This window comes from Ascaphus truei, unplaced genomic scaffold (assembly GCF_040206685.1).
Source record: "Ascaphus truei isolate aAscTru1 unplaced genomic scaffold, aAscTru1.hap1 HAP1_SCAFFOLD_283, whole genome shotgun sequence".
NCBI classification, from domain to species: Eukaryota; Metazoa; Chordata; class Amphibia; order Anura; family Ascaphidae; genus Ascaphus; species Ascaphus truei.
This window is the reverse complement of record NW_027455783.1, coordinates 217,292-223,291: the sequence shown is the minus strand read 5'-3', so window position 1 is coordinate 223,291 and position 6,000 is coordinate 217,292. Positions and strand designations below refer to the sequence as shown.

General features: G+C 40.5%; 1 long non-coding RNA gene across 1 annotated transcript in view; it reads left to right on the top strand.

Annotated features, from left to right (window-relative positions):
- Positions 1–5,099: 5,099 nt before the first annotated feature.
- The window catches only part of LOC142482959 (uncharacterized), a 44,635-nt gene continuing 43,734 nt past the window's right edge, over positions 5,100–6,000 (top strand). Inside the window, exons 1-2 of the long non-coding RNA XR_012797150.1 lie at positions 5,100–5,138; positions 5,717–5,822. This is a non-coding gene — a long non-coding RNA (uncharacterized LOC142482959). The remainder of the gene's footprint in view (positions 5,139–5,716; positions 5,823–6,000) is intronic.

Sequence of the window (6,000 nt, the reverse complement as noted above, 5' to 3'; positions counted from 1 at the left end):
TTCCCCATAAAGGGGGATTAGATGCGATTAATTATTTCTTATCACTACATGGCACTTTACCTCTTCATCAGCGTAGGTTCATTCACGACTCAATTGAATTTATTTTGACACATAATTATTTTCTATTTGAGCACGAGTTTTATTTACAACTGTGTGGCACTGCTATGGGGACACGTTTTGCACCATCTTTTGCAAATTTATACATGGGATGGTGGGAATCGTTACATATATGGGGTGCTGATGTATCTCCGCCGCAGTTGGTCATGTGGCGGAGATACATCGATGATGTGATCGTCATCTGGGATGGCGATAGCACCTCATTTGATAACTTCGTGGATGGGTTGAATAAGAATGAATTCAACCTCACCTTCACAAGTGAGCTGAGTCCAAATACTATCACCTACTTGGATTTGGAGATATATGTTTCTGAAAACAAGCTACTCACTAAAACCCACTTTAAGAGCACTAATGTAAACTCTTTCTTGCACCCCACGAGTGGCCATGAAAAAAGATGTATTGATAATATCCCCTACAGCCAGTTCTTGCGGATGAGGCGAAATTGTACTGACTTAGAGACATTTAAATCTCAGTCACAAATACTTCAAGAACGATTTTTACAAAAGGGATATGATAGAACCACTGTTAAAAAAGCATTTAATAAGGCATTACGCTGTAATAGGGAAAAATTAATTTGCCCCAAAAGTAAGAACTTAGATCACCATATAAACGCCAATGACACTGGGAGTCAGGATACACCCATACATTTAGTGGAAGATACGATTGACAGTGAAGTCATCACATCTAACACTGTACCACAAATTGTGAGGCCAAAAATAAAGAAACACATGGAAAAATACAGACCAGACAAGGATAATAAGACACCGTATTTCATTACCAAATTTAATAGGTCACATAATAAGATAAGACATATTCTTAATAAATATTGGTACATTTTACATTTGGACCCCATTTTGACAAAGTTTTTACCAGAAAGACCTCCTATTGTTTTTACTAAAAGTGATAATCTTAAAACCATGTTGGCCCCGAGCCTTCTAAAGGGTAGTGTCCCCAATAAGAAGAAGGACCTTAGAGATCTATTGGGGCTTAAAGGTAATCATAGATGCAATAGATGTAAAATTTGTCCAAGGATGCTGACACAAGATCACTTTAAGTCCAAAATGACAGATCACGAATATGAGATTAAAAACTATATTGACTGTCTGTCCACATATGTTATATATATTTTACAATGTGGGTGTGGACTACAATATGTAGGTCGCACAAAACGCCATCTGAAAATACGTGTGATGGAACATTTAAGAAATATTGTCAACATCCCTAAAACATTGACCTCTGGTAAACCATTAACCCATTTGCTGTCCCATTTTAAGGATGTCCATCAATGCAGCACCACAGGGGTCAAATACATGGGTATAGAACATATCACCACTACTACTAGAGGTGGCGATAAGGATTTATTTATCGCAAGGAGGGAGCAATTCTGGATATACACACTCCAAACTAAACATCCTGGGGGGTTAAATGATTATGTGGAGTTGACTCCCTTCTTGCGGTAACTAAATGACAGGTGATCTTTTCTTTGCAGTCTGGTTTTATCAAAATTTCAGAATTGAGATGCATTCTATTTTAGCCAATTTTATTCAACATGTTATTGATATTTTTGTTTGTTTTTATGTCTTTTTTTACCTTGCACATGTTTTTCCTTTTCCTCCTTCCTTTCCCTTTCCCCTTTCCCCCCCTTCTTCTCCACATCAATTTCTTTATATTATATGTTTTATGTTTAACTGTTGTATTTTTATGTGGTAGCACAATGTTTTATTAATACTACTTTTTTACATATATTTTCAAATGTATTTTATATGTGACACTTGTTAAAAGGGCCACCTGTAGGTATCTCTTTATGTATTTCCACTGGTGAGTGGCACTTTTGTCTTTTATTATCTAATTATTACTCAAAGTGCCACCACTGCAATACAGCATCAATATCCTGTTCATTTTAACATTAAGGGGCAGGCTTGGTGAAGTTGAACCATCCCCCTTTTCTATTTAACCAATAGTGGATTGGATGTTCTTTTATTGGTATTAACCAATCATCTATGTGGTATATAAAGGACCCCAAACAGGTGCCCCTGATATCGCCTGAGGAAGAATACTTTTGTATTCGAAACGCGTCGCGAAGGGTGTCGCTGGTCTGTTTATCACATACAGCCAGTCTTCACACAAGTGTTTTTATTGCTATTTTTATTGCCATTTTCGATCGAAACGGAAAACGGGCGGGCACTTCCGGGACTACTATAGGGGGCCTCATTTGCCGCGCATGCGCACTACGCAGATCAACACGCCGACAAGCGTGTGAAGCAGAGACGCAGCGCAGCCTCTGAATACAGCCCCAGCGCGCGGGGCTTGTTCCTGAGGACTGAGATTACCCCCCCTCTTCATCCCATATGTTGCCCTACCAATAGAAGTGACGATCGTGATCTGGACCATTAAAGTTTTTATATATGTAAGTGCATATTATTATCTTTATTTGTTGTCAATACATATCAAATCTCAATCTTGGTGCGCTTTTGTGTTTTTTCTTTTTTTCTGGGACTTGGTATCGCGGTTGGAGTTTTCCTGCTGGGATCCATATTGGAGGTGGGGGCAGACACCTTCAACACTAAGAGCTGCAAGAGATTAGAGAGGAACCACCATTCCACTATCCTAAAGAGCAAGAGCGCGGACTGGACTCAATTTTCTCAATTATATTGCACCAGATATCAACTTGATTTAATGACACCGATTGAATTGAACACACCTGTGAGTCATATAATGTTTATTAACATGAGGGACTATTTAACACCAGATAGCCCCTTTGGTGTCCATCCCCTGATGAAATCCGCAAAGGCGGAAGAAACGCGTAGGGACGGTTTACATTGTAACTACGGTGGCTGACCTGCCTTCGGCACCAGAGAGAGACCAAGGAAACACAAGCAAAGTCCTTCCGGTATCCAGTACCACATGCGTGGGAGTAATGGCGGACGCACGCTGCTGAGAAGCTCCTGACGGATGGTTGATATACACCCTGGAGAAAACGGCGTTCTCAAGTACTGGAATACGAACTAATCGTGAGATTGCAGAGCGGAGGTGACTGTGGAGTCTTCGTTTGGTGCATGGGCAGGTCCCATAAAATGCTTGTTTTAATCAGACAAATTGTAAGTGTGCATTTGTCATGTCCATGATTTATTAAATTGTTCATCTGATTTTACACAAGGATCGGGCGCTTTTTCTCTTTTTTCTCTTTTCTTTTTCTAATATATATACATATATATATATATATATATATATATACATATATATATATATATACATATAGTATGTATATATATATATATATCATACTATATGTATATATATAGTCTGTTTTATACACACATACACGTGTGTGTGTGTGTGTGTGTGTGTATATGTGTGTGTGTGTGTGTGTATATATATATATATATATATATATATATATATGGTATAACCCAGAGGTGCGCCAAGTGGGGGGGGGGGAGATTTTTCGGGGGGGGGGGGGGGGTGGCGCGTGGTTGCAGAGGCCCCGCGCACTTCCTCGAGGCATTACCTTGACTCTGCCGGCGTCACTCGTGTCCATGGCAACGCGGTGTTAAATTACGCCGCGGAGTCATGTGACGTCACCCTCGTCAAATGCCGCTGCAGGTCACGTAACGCCGCATCAAGGTGGATTCCACTCTGTAATTCCGGTGTCTCGTCTTGGTTGCGTACCAACTTCCCTTCCGGCGTCAAGACGGATAGTGTGGCAATAACGAGAAGAAAGTACCTACGCGTTTCTTCAGCACACGGCCGATTTCATCAGGGGATAATGCTACAACTCACTCGTAATGGTTTTATAGTCCTACAGTCCAATTGGTAATGGCATAATAGATCACATGTGTTACTGATTTTAGATAATACAGTAATAGATTCTTGTATGACACACACACACACATATATATATATATACACACATACGTATGTATATATATATATATATATATATATATATATATATATATATATACACACACATACATATATATATTTACACACACACACATACATACATATAAAACGGTCTTCTTCGGAGAGAAGAAGATATATATGTATATATAAATATATATATATATATATATATACATATATATATATATATGTGTGTGTATATGTGTATATATATATTTACACACACATATACACACACATAATGTTATAGGTTAGCGTTGCGTGAACTGGGGGGCGGGAGATTTGTCTGGGGGTGCGCGGGCGGGTGCAGAGGTCCCGCGCTCCTCCCCAAGGCATTTAAATGAAATGCCGGGGATCACGTGAGGCCTCTGCAACAGTAACACTGACCGGGATTCAGATACGTCTCCATGGCAACGCGGCATCATATGACACCGCGGGGTCATGTGACGTCACTCGACCCCGGAGTGTGCTGGCAGGTAGGAGAGGGGGCGCAAGACCGGGGGAGGCAAGGCAGGGGGACGCAGCTTCAGAAGTTTGCGCTCCCCTGTTATAGATTACCATGCCAACAAATTGTAATAGTGCTACAGGGATCAATAAATATTACATTTAATACTTAATTATTGTGATGTTTCTAATCTACTGTGTGTTACAAATAACATTAATATCTTACAACTGAATACATTGCAATAATGTGATACCTATTTATTTGTGATTTAAAGTGTGTTACATAGTGATAAATTATCTAATAAATAAATCTTAAACTAATCCCACACAGTGACTACTTAATTCTGTGAATAAATGTGTTTTTAATGTCATTACTATGAAGGAGATGAAGATATAGTGTATATATAAATTCCTACCTGCAAACGCCGTCTCAGCCTGTCAGAATACGCGCAGAGTGACCTGTCGTGACACGTCAGGTCACTCTGTAACCGAACCCGGATCTGTGACGCATATGTACTGAGGGGTTGGATCCCCCACGGTTATTTCTTGTTTTATTAATAAATAATTTACTATATTTTAATCTCTGGTGCGCATTGTGTGCATTTTTCTTCTTGTCTGCACAGTGCTTCAGATGCTGCATCTGAAAAAATGCCGGTGGATCGGGATGTGAGGTAGGGAAGTGACGTCCGCGCCGGAACGTTATTGCCACGCCTCCAAATATTCATTGCCACGCCCCCAAATCGCGCCCGAAGCATACCCTGCAAAGCCATAAAAAAGCTCAGACTTCAGCAAGTGTATTGCAGCGTGTGCCTTCCCTCCGTCTGAAATACTATAGACGCAGCCTTATCGACGCTTACTAAATAGGCCCGTGTCTCTCTCTCTCTCTGTGTCTCTGTCTCTCTCTGTGTGTCTCTGTCTCTCTCTGTGTGTCTCTGTCTCTCAAATCAAATCAGCTTTATTGGCATGACAAAAGAACATTTCAGTATTGCCAAAGCGTGAGTAATAGGGGGTGTGGGACAATGATTACACGAATACTAGGGGGTACGGTATAATGGTTATACATTACATTACTTTTGTCTCTCTCTCTGTGTGTCTCTCTCTCATTCTCTGTATCTCTCTCATTCTCTGTCTCTCTCTCTCTGTGTCTCTCTCTCATTCTCTGTCTCTCTCTCATTCTCTGTCTCTCTCTCTCATCCCTGTATGATAGGTATGTTCCAACTCTATTTTTTGCTCTTCTTTTCCGTTTGAGAGGAGGGAGTCCCTCACCTCTTCAGCCACACACCAGGAACGCTGGATTGCTTATAGACGTTCGGAGAGGCGGATACAGTCGTGGATTGCAGGCACTGATTTATCTGGTAAGTACCGCAAACATGCTTGAACAAGGGCCGTAGACATTTTATTTGATGGTTTAGATTATCATTGTCTGTGGTTGTTAGTTATTGGTATTAGAGTTTTTTGATGTTGTTACGAATCAAATACATTTTGAAGTAGTAATCCCCTCCGAACTGGGCATTCCTGGCCAATAATGCCCTG